The sequence below is a fragment of the Trachurus trachurus genome (genome assembly GCF_905171665.1).
Source record: "Trachurus trachurus genome assembly, chromosome: 24".
NCBI lineage: Eukaryota > Metazoa > Chordata > Actinopteri > Carangiformes > Carangidae > Trachurus > Trachurus trachurus.
The window spans coordinates 15,582,565-15,604,485 of NC_139910.1; positions in this window are offsets into that span (position 1 = coordinate 15,582,565).

Below are 21,921 nucleotides of genomic sequence, written 5' to 3' on the forward strand. Positions count from 1 at the left end.
CCACCCTCGACAGGCTGCCACATAGCATTACTGTAATGTTAGGTGCAATAACATAATATTAGATCATTGACATATTCAAATTAGGTTGTATTTGTAAATTATTTTCACATTTTGCACTGACACAAATGTCACATAAATCTTTGAGCTCTGTTCCTCTCTCCTGCCTGTGCACTCTCTCTCTCTCTCTCTCTCTCTCTCTCTCTCTCTCTCTCTCTCCCTCTGAAATCACGCTGACCTCACTGACCTTGTTTTCTGGTTCTGTTTGGTGACTTGACTGAAATCAGTTGTGCACTTGTTGTGATTTGTCCACTTTTTTTGTTCTGTTCTTGAGCTGTGGCAGTGACTCACTCTTAAATAGTTTTATGTAATCAAGTGTCAAGTCATTGTCTGTGCTGTGAATGAAAGTGGTTAATCGCTCTTTAGTGTTTTTTCGCACTGAATTAGAGCAGCAGCAGCAGCAAGAGTGGCTTTTCTGTCACCTCTCACCACAGAATTGAACATCTTGCTAATTAGCATGACATTGTAGAGAGGAGAAAACATTGTATCTCCCTATTGATGCATTTCGTGACCTGAAAGAAATTCAAATTGACCGGTTTGCATTTGAAAGGTTTTATGCAGCAAGCTTTATGGTGGCACCGATAAAGATATGGATTTACAACAATATTCCATCCAGCAGAGATGAATGTGACCCGAGGTGATGTAGGAAGGATGGATTGAGGGTCAGGAGGGAGGGTTGAGAGATGAAGGTATGGAGGTGAAGGATAAGCAATGAGGGACTTAGGGTCGGTCGAGGGATGATGGGATGAGAGATCAAGATACTGAACGGATGGATTGTTGGGAAAATTACTGGACTGGTGTCGAGTCGACTGGTAGCAGGAAGACAGTGGGTAGTAGTGAGGTTAATAGAAAAAGAAAAAAGAAAAAAGGGAAAACTGAGCCAAAGGGGGGAAGGAAATGATGCAGGGTGCTTAAAAGCTTACAGTTTGAAAATGGAGTTTGAGGCGTGGTCTTTGTTCCTGAACCGAGTTGTAAAACTGAATTTATACGGTTTGTGAAGAATTGTGGGATTTTTCTCAATGCAGACAATAATAGTTATTTCACACTCCCTGCAGTAGAAAACACAAAGCATTGTAAGACGTGTTGTCAGAGTTAATATTGTCTCACTGACAATGTCTTAGGCCTGCGTAATATGTGCTGATTAGTCAATAGTCTTTGTGACACATTTGTAATTGTAAGAAGAGAATAAAGAGAGACTGGAACCATCAGCAGTAAACAACTTGTTGCTGTGTGGACAGTAAATGTGATAAAAATTAACACTGTCTTACTTGTGTGACTTACTTGTGTGTCTTGCCAGGCAAAGACACTTAAGCTATTGTACTGTAGGTTTCCTCTTACTGTATGTGATGGATTAGTGGTTCAGTCCCATACAGTTTAATTTTGTCATCAGAAGGAAGCTTGGTCAACAAAGTGACCACATCAAACGGACAATAAAACAACTACAAACAGGCAGAACAAAGATACAGACTGATCCATGTTTTAGTGAGAAACATGTACTAAGTTTATCAATGCAATACCAAGCAACACATTTCATTTTGCCTGACATGACCCAGTAGCCATGGCAACAACACCACATAGTATTTGTGGAGGGGGAAAAGAGCCTCTTCTTTTTTTTTTTGTTCAAATGACAGTGGAAAAAACCCTCAAAGACAGGAAGAGAGATCAAAAATGGATGTTTTAGGGAAAAAGAGGATGCACACAAGCTGGATGATGCTGCTTTCCTCTGTTCTCATGACTGACAGTGAGTGATGAATTTTAAAAGCATAACTCCATCCTCCCACTCTGGCCTTTTAACTTATCACTCTCTCTGCCCACTTTGTGCTCTAATTACGGCGGCATGCTTCCTTTTTCATTTGCATAATGATAATGATATGAGCAACTGTGTGTTTGAGTGCGTGCATGTGTGCCTGCCTGCAGCGTGTTTGTGCCATTCTGCAGCCTGGCACTCTGTAATTAGGATGCTGCTGCTGCCTCTGTTAGGACTATTAACAGGCCTTACTGGGTATCCCCATTCCTAGCAACAAGAGACTAATTACACCGCTTAAAAGCTGGGAATCCTAAGAATGACTCATCGTTTGTTCATTATAATCTAATCTTTTAGGTCAAATATACTGTATAGAAATGAAATTGTGCTCATAGTTGTTACAGATTAAAACTATAAATTGTGATTCATAACTGTGAAATGAAACAGGTGTTAAAAAGCATTATGAATATTAAAGACACAGGGAGAACGTTACAGATTGTAGTGGCATATGTGATCCACTTCAAGAGTGCAATGAATCAACTAATATAAATCATATTGTTAGCAAAACAGCACTTTGAGCTAAAGACCAACATCAATGATACCAACACCCTGATGTGTATGTTAAACCAGTGCCTTTATGCTTTAGCATGTTAGCATGGCAGTACTTGCAAGCCCTTTGTCAGCAGTGTTATCAGTGTAGACACAGTGTAGCACAGTATAACACAGAACAGTTTAATGAGAAAGACATTAGACATTCAACGGCAAAGCGAGTCTGTAATATTTTATATTTTATATCAAGAATGAGGAAGAGGAGAGTTTCTCTTGAACCCATGAATTTCAGTTTGGATATTATTTCTGTCTTAGTCAGATATTAAATCTAAATTGTTCTCAATTGCGCCTACATATCTAAAGTCAGAGCCTGGTCTATAAATGGTAAGGTCACAGCTAATCATGTCTGCGCGGTCTGAAAAAAGGTCATTATTTTTCATTTTTTATTCATCAGGTTTAACATCTGCTGTTCTGACCGAGTTCTAGACGAAGAAAAATGACTTCCTTGGTGAAGGGCCTTGTGAACTTGTACAGTTACTTTCTCGAGTTGAAGCATGATGATATATGAACACGCTGGGTGTGGACACCCCAAAATTGAAGGCATTGGGCATATGCAGGTAGATGGATAGATGGAGGAGCCAGAGGAAACATAGTAATCCATCTCATGAATCCAATAAACAGAGGGTAAGTGGCTTTTATCGGCAATGAAGTATTATGAATTAAATCAAATAGATGAGAGCATTTAATCTCACAGAGTTATTTCAAATATCTGCTGTTTTAAACAGGCGGATAGGCAGATACAGAGACAGAGCCATGGATAATTATCATAGGAAGTGCAGAGCAAGAGGACCGAGGGAGAGGTCAGCCTGTTCGATGAAGTGCCTGTTAATAGCTTTATTTCTGTTAACTGCACAAACCAGCACATTCAAGGGCGTGATATTCATTTCAGCTGTGGAGGAGACGTCTACAGGGACCGACTGGAGCCACGACAGCTTCGGTGTGTCTGTTCTTACAGTTCACTTCAGTGCACTGCTTCTTAACTCACAGACTCTTTGGTACCTAAAATGACACCATGTCCTCAACAGTGTGAAAAAGGGGAATATGTTGCCCACATTGAATTGGTCAATGTGTGCGGTCATTAAATAGTTTTGTCTGACTGAACCTACTTTTTCCCCATAAGGGCTGGTTTGCAGGTTACGCACACTGGGCATTACCATCTACTGTATAACTTTGAAGATACAAACTGCTTTGGTAAGTGGTACAAATATATACAAGATTAAAATCTATACATTGTGATGCCACAAATGGGGATAGGTTGCATGTTAATTTTAGCTGGCTAGCATTAAAAAAAACAACCTTAAATTGATGTTTGTTGTTTCACAATGAGCTAATAATGAGCTAATTCCTCATGAAAATCTCAACAAGGAAGATAAAGTCAACAGTATGTATAGATGTCTGATTAGAAAAAAAAGGTAACACTTTATTTTAAGGGGTCCTTGTTCCTGTGTATCTACCTAATTAATTACAGTGTAATTACCTATGTAACCGTATGTAAGAACATGTACTTACATTGTACTGTAAATACATAGTGTATTTTGGTGTCCTTACAGGTCCTTGTTACACTTGGAATAAGAAATGCTTGTGCAAAGAGAGAGGCCACTTTGGCATTTCTTATTACAAGTGTAACAAGGACCTGTAAGTACACCAAAATACACTATGTATTTACAATGTAAGTACATGTTATTACATACGGTTACATAGGTAATTACACTGTAATTAATTAGGTAGATACACAGGAACAAGGACCCCTTAAAATAAAGTGTTACCAAAAAAAATTCTCTTGACTTCATGTGTTGATGTTCTCCTGTGTCTCTTTTCAGTCAAAAACTATTATCAGGGATTGATATGTCTCCCTGTGGCCACATAAAAATAAAGCCTTCTTAGCCTTTAACATGATGATTATTAAAATGCAGCGTGTTATATTGTCACTGTATATTTTTGTGGAGTTTTGAGGGAAAGTTTGAACACCCACACAGTGGATGTGATGTCTGTGGTCAGAGTGGGAGAGAGCAAAGGTGACTTCAGAGACAGAGATTCAGGTAACTTGCGTTGTCAGTTGAGTACTCGATTCTCCAAATGTTATAAGACTGTCTGAAAGCCCCAAGACCTGTGCTACCTCTTACAGGCATGAGACAAAGATAATGAAAACTGCATTCCTGAATTAAATCAAGGATTATATTTGAGTCAGATGAGAAGGGTAATTTGATTTCCCTAAATTCAGGGGTCATTTGTTGGGAACACTGCAGCCTCCACTCAGGGTGAGCCTCTCATCTCTGCAGAATCGTACCCACCGGCACCGGCACCGGCACGTATAGCGTTTGAGATAAAAGATAAGTGCTCTCAATAAGATTTCAATGCAGGAGAGCCCAAGCTTTTTAATATCAATATTTTCGTTTCTACTCTCGGTGTGAAGAGCTTTCATCTACAATTCAGAGGCTGCACTGGGAACAGTGTGTACAGGGGAGAAGGTTATAAAACATATAAAGTGAAATCCTGCATGTTTTAGTGCTGCCTCGGCATGTTGTTACACATCATTGTGAGTGTTGTAATATCACACTCTTACACCCTCTTTTCTGGTGATGAGGTACATTTTATAGTTCCACATTTTCCCCTTTTCATCAAATTATATTCTCCTTTTTTGGTAATGTATCTCTGTCACCATTCAGTTTATGTGATTAACAGCTGCTGAACACCAGAGGCATTCCTGTTCTTGGTACCAGTGGTTGACAAATTGCGAGGCTGGGAGAGGTAGGTGGATGTGTTTTTTCATTCCCTGGTTTAATTTTCCAGTATTTTAATGGTTCTCAGATAACTCTGAGAGAGAAGCTCAATATATGTTTGAATTACAGATACATTTGATGAATCTTACATCGACAATTTGGGTTTTTCGAGGTTCATAAAGTTAACATCTACTTGTGTAATCTATAAGTCTGTGGATCTGGTTCATTAAAGCAGAGGCTCATAGATGAAATAAAGTGGTGTGTGTTAAGACATCGTTCTTCCTAATTTACTGTAATCTATTTTGAAAGCCAGTGTCAGGAGTCCAATTTGCAAAATGTCACTTTGGGTTTTTATCACAATTCAAAAGTACACGTTTCTCTCATTTGGACAGAGAGACACTGACAAACTGTGACCCCAAATGACCAAAACCAACAAAATGTTAGTCTGTGTCTCGATGCTATCTGTGGCTCAGAGTCACTCTCACTCCCCTGTGTCCTGAATGAGGTGGGGGGTTGTAGCTTTTAGCCAACACTGCTTATATGTGGGTAAAGGTATGTGGGATTGAGTCAGAATAAACCATAGCAACCAGCACAGCATCTAGTGCAATGTGAATGGGTTTTTAAAACAACAATGGATGTTTCTGACACAGAGGAATGAGCTGTATCAGACTCTGACTATATAGGCATTAAATAAGTTATATCAATTGTATTAGTTTGTTGATGCTTTTGCTTTTTTCGTGGGACTTGTTGACTTATAGAAATATAGTAAAGAATACCACCAGTGTTAACTCTTAAATACGCAAAGAAGAAACAGAGCCATGGCAGCCTTATGAACACCTTTCAACACTTTGTACCCTCTGCAATACGGTACACATGAATCAGTGCCTTGGGTTCATTTAAAAAGAACTTGGGGACAATTAAGCAGAATGAACATAACTTGTATTAAATGATGGCTGATGATCACAGCAGGTACTTATGGTATTTTACCTCTCTGTTGTCCAATCTCACACCGTTCCCTGGCTCAGCTAATGGAGCTTGAGATGCCGGGAATGTCTGGGACAGAAACATTTGCAATTACAATCCACATCATGTTCTTTCCTGGAAATGGCTTCGGGCAATCGGCGACATTAGTTGCAGAGCTGTAAACAACATTCAAGTGTCGGCCCTGTCCAACACCTCATTACACAACACTTGAGGTATGAAGATGAGTATTGTAGCTCATCTGGCTCCTCTGAAATGTCTTTGGCAGCAGTCATATGGTCAGTTGCTCCTCAGGATGGCAGCTGCACTTGAAAAGACCGAACAGCCCGCAGCACTTAGGAGTCACTGTGGTGTGGAGAGGAGATTGTAGGAGCGAGCTGGTTGACAGCGCTTGTTCAGAAAAATACATTGTTTTGTTCTCCGACTTGCAGCAAAGAGACAGAAACTGCAACCTCAGGAGAAAAATGTTAGAGGCTTTTACTCAGCACACACAGAAATACTTTCCTTTGAGCAAACTTTGACTGTTTTAATCTCAGTGCCTTGATAACACCCTCACCGTGAAGACATATACTCACTTATTTGATATCATCAAATAAGAAGAGATATAGCTTTTCGAATTATATACCAGATGCATTGTGCAGCTACAGTACTACAGTAGTGTGAGTGTGATTATATGGAAGCAAGGTAGCCATTCAGTTGCCCGGCAACTAAAGCTGCAGTTTTGCTGTGCTATCACGCATCTGTGTCACGAGCATCAAGGTGCAAATACAGGTCAGCCCGGAGGTTGAAGCTCTTCACCTGTGCTCTTTAGATGAGCGTCACATTTGTAGGTAATCATATCATAAACTTCACATTTGTCCTCTGCCCGCTGTTATGTAACCAAATTGAGAATTAGCTGTGAGGCTTGTAGTTTCACACCTCTTTGGTGCATTCACAGAGAAACATTCTGGACGTCGTTGCCAAATAGCAGCAGTTCAGATTTTTCTGTGGGATGCAGCAGAATAGTTTTGCAGAGTGTGATGCTGTTAAATGCATTGTGACATACCTGCAGAGCTTCCTACTCTGTATCTCACCTACACAGGGAGCAAAATAGATCAAAGACCGTGGTTGGTCTCCTGCACCAACTGAGGTTAAACAACACATCACAAGGATCTTTTCTTTGTTCTCCTAAATCACTTAAAGGTCCAGTGTGTAATAATTGGCAAGGTTTATTGGCAAAATCTGAATATACTATCCATGAATATATTTGTATAAGTGTATAATTGCTATGAAATAAAATTAATTTGTTTTTTGAGCCTTATAATTCTTCTTTTATAAAGCAAGGTTCTTGCTTAAGAGGGTGTTGGCATCTTGCACCGCCATGTTTGTACTGTGTGGCAGCACGAACGGAAAATCAAGCCAGCCAGAGAGCACGTGCAAACGAAGAAGAAGGCGGAAGGAAAGAAGGAGTAGGAAACAGAAGACATATCGCAAAACGGTTCAGATCTTCACCTCATTGCTCCATGCTCCTGAAATACTCCCAGTCATCCGTGCCGTGGTAGACAAGTTTTTTTTGTCCTCGGAGGCCACCGTCATTTCGCCAACGGGAGGGGTGAGTGAGCACTGCAAACTAGAATCTGAACGCTAGATATCCCAGTTTTACCCCCATTTTACACACTGGACCTTTAAGTATGTTGCGTTCAATTTCACTGTAATGATATACTGTAATCCCACTGAGCAAAGAGACGTCCAAACGACGTCTTTTCTAAGTCATTTTTGCACGTCTAATTTTGGTCCCCTGAAGGTGCAGACTGTTACTCCAGACGACGTCTTTTTCCGACGTCTACTGAACGTCCAGTATTGACGTCCACAGGACCGCCGTATAAGGGCTATTTGTTGTCCAAATGTGGTCATTATAGACGTCTTTTCTGCGTCAAAATTTAAACCGACATCTACTGAACGTCCACAGGACCGCCGCATGAGGGCTATTTGACGTCCAAATGTGGTCATTTCGACGTCAAATTTTAACTAATTTTAGACATAGTTTTTATACTGCTTCTAGGCTCTGTGCATAACTGTAGTCCCATTTCAGAAGGTGTCAGACTGTTCCAGTTCACTTTCCTATAGCTTCATTTGGTTTTCTCAGCAGCAGATTACCTGGAAATGCATGCAAAGGTGTAATGCATTTCCAGTTCAAACCTGCTGCTGAGCCAAATGAAGCTACAGGAAAGTTAACAGGAAACAGATCCTCCACCTCCTGTAAACATATGGGACTACAGTTATACACAGGTTTACCAATAAATCACAATTCAATCCCCATTCATTTATTTCCATCTTTATTTTCTTAATCACTGGCACAAACACGTCATTCTAATAAAGTTATTGGTATCTGTTGAAATCAATACTGCTGGTAAAATACTAATAAATACATAAAGTTACACAGCCCACCTTGCTTCGGTCTGTGGCACAACAACAAATATAACACAATAAAAATTAAAGTGATAAACTCAATGTGTTTTGAGGAGAATTACAAATCAGAACCAACTACTGCATACTTAACACAGAAAAGACATGTACAAAAGTGATACAAAACTGTGACAAGATTCTCCACAATGGATAATCAGTCCTGGGTGACTGCTGTGCATCCCTCTCCTCCAGCATGTGTCTTTATGGAGTCCTCTGTGGCTGTGTCATCAAAATGTATGGCTCCATCTGCACAAGAAGAAAAAGAAGACAAATAATTAGAAATATGCAAAGACAACCTGCAGCCCGTCATACACCAAGTCTACATATTTGTAAGCAAAAATATGTTGCCTGTGTCTCCACTACCAATACTGGATTCATACAAAACCATCTCAGCAAATGTTAAGATATGACATATGGGCTTACCTTGTATTGCTCTATAAACCTTTGTCTTCTCCCGTCATATTAGATGTCACCATCAGGGCATTAGTGAAGAGCCTATAGGGGAAAAAAACATTTATAAATAAATGTGAATGATACAGTGCTTTGCAAAAGTATTCATACACCTTGAACTTTTACTTTACACATTTTGTCATGTAACAACAGCTTTAATGTATTTTACACAACACACTGTGAAACAGAACCCAGGAAGAGTAGCTAGTGGCAGCTTGTGTGTATGACAGAGCCCAGGAGGAGCTAGCACTGTTAGCTGTCCTGGATGCTAGTGAGTGCAAGCAGTGGATGCTATCCGCTAGCCCGATGCTAATTTCCGCTAGCACGATGCTAACTTCCGCTAGCCCGATGCTAACTAGCGGTGGCGGCTAGCATCCGCAACTACCACTCACATCCCCGTTTACCACAACAGTCCTCATAGCTACTCATTACAGCAAATAGACCAGACACCGGGGCCGTGAAGGTGCACGCCGCAGCGCGTCTTGTGTGAACGACACATTAAAATGGGCGCCGGAAAGAAACTGACACTATAAATGCATACAGTAAACATAAAATCAACTAAACCAAGCAAACTTACCTTCCACTTAGTGGAAAACGATGTTGTTGTAACCAAAGCCTTATGTTGACCACAGCCTGCTTCTGCAGTAGAGAAGAAACGCGCCAGTTGCTTGGTGTATTTCCTCAGCCAATCAGAGTGCCGTTTGCTGGTGCCTCAGCCAATCAGAGTATGATCACATGCTGCCTCAGCCAATCAGAGTGCCTTTGACTAGTTTAAATAATAAAGGCTCTTATCAAAGACTGTTCAGAATTATATTTACTTCTCCCTACTCTTATGAACCATGATCGGGTGAAATTATTTTCTGAAGCCTATAATCTCCCACAAATTTCATTTCAAAATATATAAATTAAAATATATAAATTAATGAATTAATGAATTGAAATAAAATTAAATGAAATTGAAAAAAAAAAACAGTAGGAAAAACAAAGATGTAAAATAACAAAATATCACATGTACTCAAGAACAACAATGTCTTAAATGAGTTTAAATTGAACATAGAAAAGATGTCTACAATGTCCACATTTGGACATCATCTGGAGTAACAGTCTGCACCTTCAGGGGACCAGAATTAGACATATAAAAATGACGTAGACAAGACGTTGTTTGGACGTCTCTTATAATGTTTAATCACAAACAATATACATTCGTATTTATTAATCATGTTGATAACAATATTGTTATTTGTCCACTACTACTATTACTAAAACTACTACAATCATTAATCATGTCAATTTCCTGCACCTGTCCTCGACGTCCAAAAAAAGTGACCAAGCCTGACGTCCAAATGTTTAACTGCATATTGACGTCCAAGTGAGGTCATGATTAGACGTCCTAATATTGGACCTAGTTTGGACGTCGTTTAGGCGTCTAGAATTGGTCTTGGACCGACGGACGCAATATAGACATGATCTGAACGTCCATCAGACGTCTAATGTTTGGTGGGATAATAAAATCCTCAGTAGTGCTCTCTTCAGACCACCAACACGTACCATTTGAGATTCAACAGCACAGGAACAATTAATGTGACATGATGCAGAGCAGAGAGAGATCACGACACAGGAGCAGAACAAACTGCAATTCATTTGTAGAGTTAGAAAACAGTAAGTGAAAAGAATGAGGATATTAAAACTTCTTCAACAGTAACCATATCACTAAAACGCAGTCATACAAGACAAAGGTCTGAGTGTAAAGTGTTTTAATATCAGTACTCATCAGCAGCAATGACAGCAGTTTTTCCTATATCTTGTTAACAACGGTGATGCCGGTCCTATTACATTTAAGTGTATTCAAAAAAGATTACAAAACACATTTAAAAAAGACAGACTGGAGCTTTGCAATAATAATCTCCCACTTACGAGCAGCCTCGAGGAGAAGGAATTTCTCTATAGTTTTGTGTGGCTCCACTTTCATTTCAGTGCAATTTCCAGTTGAATTACCCCAAAATTGGTACTGTAATTAGAAATCCAATCTATTCCTACTGAAAACATAAACCAATTTAAGATTTTTCATTTAGTTTATTTCAAAAACTACCTTTTATTTATTTATTTATTTATTTATTTTTAGCAAATAGAAATAAATAATGCATTTATTAGGGCATATTTTCTGCAGCAGGATGGTGTGTGTGGCAGTGATAACAATAAGGAAGCTCAGACGTTCAAGATCAGATATTTTATGTTGTCTGTGGCCATTTGACTGATGTGTTTGTGACTTTACAAATGTAAATCAACATCTTGCATTCAAGTTCAGGTTACTTTATTTGTATGTTGGTTTGATGTAAAAAGTACAAAAACGTAAAAGGCATTCACTTACACAATTAGACATGATGACAATAAAACGATAAAACAATAATGTGCTCCTATGACATTAAGAATGTTTAATAATTGATAGATACCATTAAAACATCTAACAAACCTCAACCTACCACCCTGTAAATTTGCAATTTTTTCACTTTGCACTATGCTTGTGTGGCTGTAATTTCTAGGAGACAAGGTTACAATTAGAGGTTTATCCTTTAGGAATAATCCATATCAGCTTTTTTTGGGCAGAATTAATCCGTTGTCGATTTAAGTATTTTCATGGGATTTGTTGAAACATTTGGAAAAAAAATAGTAAACAACCCAAGATTTACCCTTTAATTGTTACTATACCTGAGCAACTGGCAGGAAAAACAGACAGTAGCAACCACGTCAGACAGGATACATTATAATCGTTGATTCATTCCACATACGGACTGTTGTGGGTAAACAGACGGCCGTGGATTAACATCTGGTTAGCCCATATCCATCCCCTACCAGCATCACTTCCACACAGATGGCACCTGCTTCCTGGTGTGAGATAGGACAAACCACACAACACATGGAGATGAATTGCAAACACAGATGAATTTCCCCCATTCCTATTCATTGTGTGTGCCTGCGAGAGGCAGAACAAGCCGTGTCTACTGTGACCTACATGGCGGGGAGCACTCTGATCCAACACCCACACTGTTCGTCTCACTAATGTGGAGCACAATGACTGTTTGAAGAGGGAGAGTTTAAAAAAGCAGCGTTAAAAAACGCCTGGTCTGTGCTGAAGTACATGCTGGAGAAGCCAATCACTTTCAACTCATCATCAAATGAGAGTTGCCGTGAACACCAGAATAAATTCAACATGGACTTAGACACATTATCAGTTTGAATGTGCTGCAACTATCATTAGTTAAAAATGCAAAGGGGTGTTGTAGTAGGAGTGTAATCACAGGTTTGTATGATCTGGTGCAAATGCATTCACATGTATCCAAGTATTTAAAGATGTGAGTGTCAACCAACAGATAATGAGCTGTTGGGCCGCTGTAGGCAACAATGGGAAATGGGTAACCACAAAGTCAATGTGATAGAAAGAGAGGGAGGACTTCTGTGGGAGCTTCCTCATCAAAGCTCATCATATAATAATATCTTTGGGGCGAGCGCTTGTTATGCAAGGTGCAAAGCCCCAGTCATACGTGCTTCAGATGACTCCCACTCAAAGGTTTCTCAGACGTCTAAAAGCATGAATATTTTACCAAAGACTTCTGCTGTCCCTACGGCATGCGTCCTCTTTGTTAAAATTCAAAGGAGCTTTCGTGGTTTGGGGACGCTGCTGTTCAGTGGTCGTGTCTGCAGAGAAGCCGAAGCGGGAGTTAAATATGTGAAGCCCAATCACTTGTATGGATTTCCCCATCTGCTCTCAGATGTATATCGATCGCTGTGTCATTGTCTCTGACCGCTGTTTGTCAGCTGCCTGTGAAGACAGAGGAAAGTACTCAGACGAGTGGTCTAAAAAAACAAAGTGCAGATTCCCCAGTGTATGTCTGTTCATGTGTGTGTTTGTGCACAAATACATGGAGAACCAGAGTGGGGGGAATAGCAAAAGAAGAAACTGCAGCTATTATTAAACCCATTGTTTTTCTGCTCCAAAGACACCGTCCTAATTAATTAATCAATCTCCTGGCGATTTCGGATAAAGATGCCGGTCTCCTTCTGTGAATAGCTCCTGTAATTTAACCACACACTGTGATATACAAACAAACTGACACCGCATGGGCTGGTCCTGCTGCTATGCTACTGCTGCCATTGTGTATGTGTGTGCGAACGCCTACTTTATACATACAGTATGCTTGCACTCTGTAAACCTCCCTGTCAGACAAACAAGCCCAGAGGAAAAGTTATTTTCTTCATGACAGGATGTGACGCTGGTCCCATAATAATCTTGGATCCTGCAGGAGGAAGAAAAAAGCTGGAAAGAACAGAGTCATCGGTGACAACAAAAAAGAAAAACAAACAACAAATTGAATTCTACAACTTTATGTGATAAGCAGATAAGCTTCTGCTGTTAGATAAATATTCAACCTCATACCCTCTGCCTGTGCCTCATTAAAGCTGGTATTGTTCTATCTTTTTATTATTACAAAATAAACCACTGAAGGAAACAAAGCCAGGAATGAATTTATCCAGTGTGAGAAATGCTTCTCCACATGTAAACACATGCATAGGTTTTAATTCAGAGACATCTACTGTGGCTTTTCTCTTTTACAATTTTCGAGTATATACTGTATGTACAAAGTATAGTTTATATGGAGCCCACAACAGGTTGTCTGTCTATCACAGAGCTAAAATATAGAGACAAAACACTCCAATGAACCAAACCTGCGCGCAGAAATAGTGTAGTCTAGTGCCACCATGCCCAGTCATTTTGAAACTGAAGCATTAAAGGATACATTGTATGCCTCTTTTCCACAAATTAAAATAGTTCCCAGGTGTCTTAAAGACATGTCTTTGACATGCTTAGGTCAAAATACCCCAAGGATCAAACATCACAGCTCTCTTTTCATCTGCTCAAAACAGCATACAAATGAGCCACTGTTCACCCCACCCTGCTGCCCCCTCTACCTGTACGGTACTCACAGGTAGGGGTGGTATTATGCAAATTCGAAAACCAATGACATCATTGTATGTCAACTGAGGGAACAGCTCGTAAAACTACATGGATTTCAACCTATTGAGCCTGCAAATTACAGGTTTTTTTTTTGTCAAACACCCAAATATATGTTGAAGAGCCTTCAAAAAGTGATATTTCCATAGTATGACCCCTTTAAAACAACCAAATGACCTAAAGTCTCTGCCAAAAACTGAGCTGGATCATGCATAGACCATGACAGCATGGTTGGTGCACACTGTGCATACTGTATCATCTAAATCCTTGTGTTCTTTCTTTTGAAATCCTTGTAATGTGTTGAGCAGATGAAAGGAGACTTTGAGAACATCACTATTTCATCTTCATAACCTTACATTTCCACATTCAATCACACTCTTATGAAATTGCACTTGCATGCATAAACAACTCGGTGGTTATCTCCTCTCCCCAGCTTGCATGGTAAAGTGTGTGTACGATTGTGTGTGTCAGCTCAGTCACCAATACCCTTGTCAGCCCCCACATTAATCCTAATTGACCCCCACCTCCCATTGCTGAGAGGTGTACTGGTGTGACAGAGTGTTACACGAGTGGTGGCACAGACATCTCAGTGGGTGGTGGAGCACAGAGGGACAAAAAAAGGTGCTTTAGTCTAAATCAAAGTCTGGATTGTGGTGTATCATTAAAAAAAAAAAAACAGAGAGGACACCGTCAAGAACACAGAAACTTATAGCAGTTTTTAGCTCTGGCTTATTAAATTTCTACTGGTCCACAACATGAAACAAAACAGTGTTGTTACATTCAGACCTTCCAACTCTGTCGTGCACTGTATGCATCAACCTTCCTCTTGTGTTCGGGTCACCAGTGGACCATCACAGGTTTTAAATGCTTAAAAGTAGCTACCACATAAATTTGCTTATAGCATCAAGGCTTTTTGACTTTGTCAGGAACCTCTATTTAAACAAAATAAAAGACGAAGGTTAAAGAAAAGTCTGTTCTCCTTTTCCCTCCAATTAATTAATCACATGACCTCTCAGATTTATCATGAGACCAGGGGCCCAGCTCCAAGTTTCAGAGACACTGGACTATTTGCATGTAGTCACTTCTGCTCTGAGGTGGTCATTCCTGTAATAAAAACTCACAAGCATGTGTCTTTCTTTCTTTTATTCTTACTCTTACAATTGTAAGCGGGTGGCGATAGTTATCACCAGAGCACCAGCCTGTGACAGCGCACTGAGGTGCTTTCACACTGATTACTATTTAATTTTCACTTTCTATTTTCTTTTTAATTTTTTCTTTCATCCTAATATGATGGAGGCTACAAGCTAAAAAAAAAAAAGTGTCCCTAGGGTTTTTATTTTTATTTTTTTTTATTTTTTTACTGCAAGTGTTGCTTGAGTTTTGACCTCCTCAGAGTATTTTCAGTAGTTATGCAACAGTCCTGTGTGTGGGAGCTTATTTTGAATTTTTATACATCGGAATGACCAGACAAAAAATAGACTTCAAATGGAAAGAAAAAAAGAAATATTTTGCTTTGCACAGTATGACCCTTAAAAGATTCTCTTCAAGCTGAAATCCAGGGATAATAGATGTTTTATCTACTGTACTCATGTAAAGGGAAAGGGAAACATAATGTCAGGGCCATCATTCTAACACTGACTTTTATTGTTACTGAAGCCCAAAATCCAGCAGATCCAGACAATTCTGAGTTTAGACATAGTTTGATTCACCAGCAGGCAAACAGAGCAATGTTCAATGATCTGAATTGAGGGAGACTCTGATAGCGACCGCCTGATGAATACCTACTGTATTCAGGACTGTCAAGCAATTATTGTAGCAGCACAAACTGCCTGCAGACTTCAACACTGCTCAGCGGCCTTTTGCACCTCAAAGCGCTGCAGGCACCAGTGAGACGTGTTCATTTAACAGGCCGAGCATGGGCACATGTGCAACCTCAAAGGTTTCATGTGCTCATCACTCAAGTAAATTTTGCCCAGTTGTTCGTGATGATTGGCTTTTTTGCGTGTCTTGACTGACTTAGCAGGGGATGAAAGACTCATGTCTGCTGTGAAAACCAGAATTATTATTTTTGAGCTCTGCCTGCAATCAAGAGCCAGTGACTGGAACAATCAGGCAACGAGCACTGCTGTGTTAAACAGCTTAATGAGGGAGAAGCTTGTGACCACCGTTAGTTATAGAGATGGTTTCCACATGAGCGCTTATCGTATATGAAACTATATATTACCTACTCTCACCTCAATCAGAGTCAGTGATCTCTTTGAAAAGTGAAGCAAGTAAATATTTTAACACGCACGCATGGTGCAAACCCACTGTAAGTAAAGTGACTGAATATCTCTGCAGACCATTCTCACAGAAAGATTGCCTTTTTATGATGTTTGAACACAAAGCCAGTAATTTAAATTTGATTACAGATGACATATTGATCAAAAAGAACAGAAAACAAAAACGCAAACAAAACAATCATTATATTCTCAGTCAAGGCCGCCGCCGCTGACAGTTCTCTGCAAGAAGAGCAAAACTGCAGCCTCAGTGGAAATGATTCAGGTGGATTCAGCAGGATTTGGTGTTGAGGTGCACTTTATTTGTCAAACCTTAAACCCCTTTACAAAGCACGATTCCAGACAAGAGTATAAAATATACATGTTTGATCACTTTAAACTCATCAATTTTTCAGTGTTTTCGTTTGCTGGTGTTGCAGACAATGTATCCTGAGCTTTGCTGTCAAACTTTGATCAGCAACTTTGCTGTATTTTTGCATCGCTCCGCATCTTGAACCATGAAGGGATTGTGAATAATAATGTTCAAGTGCTAATCTCCAACAATGTCTATTAAAAATATACATTAATGGAATGCTCAAAAATGTCAAATATGGACAATACATGCTATGGCAATACAATAGAAAAAAGATATTACACAACATATTGATATTAATTTTTCCTTAGTTTTTTCTTTTACCTATAAGGTTCTGAATTTCAATCGTGATATATCAGATTACCGTAAGAAACCACTTTGTAAGCACCTTTTGTCAAACAGGTCACAGGTGAATAGTAAAGTGGCTTACTACACCAGTATCTGGCTTTTTGCTCTGCCATTAGGAGAAATTACTATGGTAATAGGGTTCATTAATGCAACAGTGTCACCAATAATAAGATTACTGTCTGTAATGTAACAGGGGCCATACATTTAATGCTACAGGTACTGCGTTGTTGGAGTGAAAGAGTCAGCAGATAAGGACAGATGATGCTGATGCTTGAGATTGCCCATGATGAGGATATTGTTAATGAGATGGAAATGAGACAAAGGCATCAAAAGCTGTTTTCCAAATTGATTCCTGAAAATGCCTGATTGCCTCTTTTTTTTTTTTTTTTGCAAGTGAAGACTCTTGAATAACAAAGTTCTGAGAGTCTCATTCAGGCTTCATTCATGTTAAATATCTCATTACTGTAGCTGCACAGCCAAATTATGTGTAGATAAGATGCTTACAAAGTCAATGGAAACTCAGGTAATTTGACTTCCAACCACATTTGCACAGTTCATTCTGCTCCATGGTGTGTGACTTCACCATGCAGAGTAATAACAGGCTGAAAAAAAAAACTGCTGGCAGACAATTTATAGATAAGAGTCCTGTGTTTGAGCTGAGCTGTAATAGTTTCTTTGATGGAGATACAAGCTTTTAAATTGATTTTTTTTTCATTCCTGTGACCTTGATCAGAAATATTATTGTTTGTGTTAAACTGCACTCTGAAATAATCAGAAAAGCAGGGGAACTACCATGGAGTCACGATAAAAGGAGAGCAAAACAAAAACAGGTTCAGGTAAAGAAGAGCACAGCAAAAGTTAGAGAACAGCCACAAACCAAAGCCACACTGACAAAGTCGAAAGGATTTACGGACTGTCAGATCCCGCAGCAGGCAGTGCTGAAGTCTTGTCAGTCACTGGCTTTAATGGTATTTAAACCATGAGTCCTTCTTGTTTGAGCTTTAATGGATTCTAGTCCTCCCCATGTGAGCTGACCTTTGACCTCTGTGGAGGCCATCAAGCAGAAAGAAAATTCAACTTCAGTGGGTTAATAGCGGCTCCCAACAGTTTTCTGACGTCAACATAAAAATGACTGGTTGTTCTCCACCTAGTTGTTCTTCACTGTCTCTGATTGTGTCGCTGTATTGTTCTGCCTTGAAGGAGAAACACACAACCGGCTGGTTTTTTGGTGCAACACAAGCTACTGTACACAATAAAAGTGTTAGATGCAGCTGCCAGAGACACTGTGTTACAATTTCATACAAACACACACTCACTGTACTCTATTTATGCAAGTCATGAATTCACTCATCTCTAGCTTACAGCATCCATTGCTAGAATTGCAGCATAACTGTAACCATAGCAACATAAGCACCTCCACTACTAAAATCCATGAATAAAAAGTCATTTGCTCTTTGCTCTCATTTAAAATGAAAAGTATTACTGGACATACTGTATACAGGACTGTTTGACTTCACAGTGATGTGACTGAATGTGAAGCAGGAGGTTGAGCGCAGCTTCACTCAATTCGTCTGGTTTATTGACCAAGTGTCTGCAAAGAGAAAAAAGAGATTTTGGAAACAAGTGAATCGAAGCCACAGAAATAATTCAGCGTTACTGCATCACGCAGCAGGTAATTCAGGCCCCAGATGTTATTACATGATCTGAAGCACCTGTCTTGATTGTCCACCTCTTGAATTGATGAAGGAAACACTGGCGCTAATGAGCTTAAGCCATCACGCAGAAACATAATACATAATACTCCTTTACTGTCAGCACTCGCTGAAGGTAAAGGAAGTTGAAGACAACAACAAACAACAATCAAAGTCATTCAGAGTAGAAGAAATGAAGAGATTGTCAGAAGAAGAAAATAATGTATGAGCAGACAGTTATAGGGTTGTTACTGGAAACAATCCACTAGAAGCATTTTTAAGACTTGAAGCATATTGCATGTGCAAAATCATTTCTGGTTTATTACTCTCGTGCAGCAGCACCATGAGTCACGACATATATCTTTTTTTGCAGAGGAGGTTTTCTTTCGCCAACAAACTCAGCTATACTGCTACTGCAAAACCGAGGTGTCAGCAGATGTGGAGTTAGTGGCCATGAAGTGCGAATCATGACGACAAATGGTAAACCACAACGACAAATTAGAAAGAAGAAAAAAAAAACACATGCACAATGGTAAATGGAGAATCGCAACAGCAAATAGGAAAAACAGCTACACACAAAACACAACAGTGACTTAGGCTCACATCCGTTCAATCTGTGGTGAGTTCAAGTAATAAAAGTATTTGATTGAAGTTACGTAAAGGTTTAAATTCAATAAATATGTGTTTTTGAAGTGACTGTGGCCTTTTTCTGTGGAACAATATCTTTGACAAACCTTGGCCCAGTGCTGTGAACCCATTTAAAAGTTTAAGTTCATGAAAACAAACAAAACATTTCACACAAAAAAAGTTGTGTTGACAGTCAATGTACACTCAATCAGTATATCAAATTCCCACCTACCTGGATCCTGGACTTGACCAGGTTGGTATTTTATTTTCATTATTAATATTTCCCTGTAAGTCATTGTCCATTGTGTTTTATGATCTGCTGTTTTGTGTGATTCATTTAACAGCCACTAGATCTGAGTTATTTGCTTTATTTTACACTTAACTAAAGAATGATTATTTATAGGAGGTTGACCGACGTAGAGGATTTGTGTGTGTGTGTGTGTGTGTCAGAGCACCAAAGACAAATAGCACAGCTGTGCAAGTCTCCCAATTCAATTAGCAGTAGTAGCGCATGCAAATGCAATCAATATTGTGATCACATTCACTCAGACACACACACACACGCACAGAGAGAGAGAGAGAGAGAGAGAGAGAGAGAGAGAGAGCTGAAAAGCACCTGACTATCAAATTACTGTGAATCCCTGTCACCCTCACTTCTCTGTATTCATGTTGTGGTCACAGCATTATGCCAAGGTGAAATTAAGTCACATCCATGACATACACCATAAACAATCTGTCAGATTAATCAAATTAATGCTCCTCTGTCCTTCTGGCTGTGTTGCCAGTGCAACCTGAGGTCTGCTTCCTGTCACTGATGAACCGGCCGTGAGCGGCTGGAGCTGCATGGAGACCTGGCTGGATGTCCCCGGTTTACATCAGTGGAGGAAGAAGCAAAATGCCCTTGAGAGAAAAACCAAACACTAAAAGCTTAGTCTTGGATGTTATAGCAATCTCCAGGATGTTGTAGACAGTCAACATTGACTTGAATAAAATTAATAATTGCTGTTCTTTTGTTTGCCAGTGCATAGAGGGAATATGTTGAGCCACTTTACCCCTGGCTGCTCTGAGGGAGAGGAGAGGAGAGCAGAGGAGAGGAGAGGAGAGGCAGTGGGCAGGGCAGACAGCCTCCTGCATGAAGCCAGAAACAAGAGTGGTCTTTTATAATGTATAGCCACAATGTGAAGAGATGTCTTAACAGATGTCTTATTCATCATTCAACTCCTTTGCACAGTCAGAATCTCAGCTTTGGGGAAGGTTGGGCCAACATGATATAATGGTCATCCATCAGTATGTGAGGCTCTGCAGCACAGGGAGGCTGTGAAGTGCTGAGCAGCAGGCAGCTTCACTCCCTCTCTCACAGCAGAAGCGCGCAGCGTCCACACCAGAGTAGTGGGAGTGCGCAGCGCATCCAGCGTGTCACACTGTTGGAGGTGAAGAAGTACAGCTCCTCCGACCAGTAAAATCCAAACCTCGAGCCAAACCTTCCACGATGTCTCCGAGCACCTGGATGGATTTCGTGGAAACCACCGGCTCCACTTGTTCCTTTTACGCCCCGTCTTGACGTGTCTCTTTGGTGGGAACGAGATGTCCTGGATGTATTTTCTCCGGAGATTGTAAAGTGGAAGGGGGGAAGCGCAGCTTGCACACAACCATGTGGACCACGTCCCTCAGCGGGAGCACCTGAGACCAGAGAAGCGACTCTCAAGAGGAATCGACCATTGTTTTCACTTTGGCGGAGAAAAAAGATCCTTCGATGAGGAAACAAAGAGAGGAGAGATGGTAGAGAAGTAAGTGCGGAGACAACTAGTTGAAATTCAACAGTAGATATAGTATAGTAACAGTAATATCACATTATCATGTGTGGCTTTTAAAAACCTGCTGAGAAACGTCTTCACGAGTCTTTTGCAATCTGAGCTTGTTTCTGAGGATTGATTTTCATTATTTAAATATGTCCACCCCAGTTATGTAATTCTATTCTGTAAATACAAATATTATAGTAACTAAACAATTTCTATTTTATGACTTTATTCCATATGGTCTCAGTTTATTGCTGAGGGAACAGAGCCCGTCAATAAGTTGTTTACTGTAAAATACTGGCTTCATGGACCACATGGGCAGATTATGTAATTGTAACAAGCTGTTTGGTAAAGATTGTTTAATATTTTATGAGCTTCCATTCAGACAGTGTTCATTTGTATTGTGGGACCACAAAACATAAAAAAAAATCACTTGCAGCGTGCTCCACTGTTGAACCCTTGTTATTATAGTTATATGTACAAAAATGTGCATTTATTATCACTCTGAAATACTTAAAAACTTAATATTTCAATATATGAAGGAACGTGGATCCAGGAAGATGTCAGGATTTCCATTATTAAACCAAGATAAGCAACAACAAAAAAGAAAGAAAAAAATAAATATATAAGCCATATATAAGTTCTGATGTAACTGTTTGAGTTACAGTAATGCATTTATATCATATGTGGTATGGAGCTCCTACACACATCGCGTTGGACGCTCTGTGAATGAAAATGAGCCCATAGCCGCTGCAGATCATCTGACGTTGTGGGGAGGCGCTGTTCCACTGGTTCGTGATGGAAAGAAATAAAA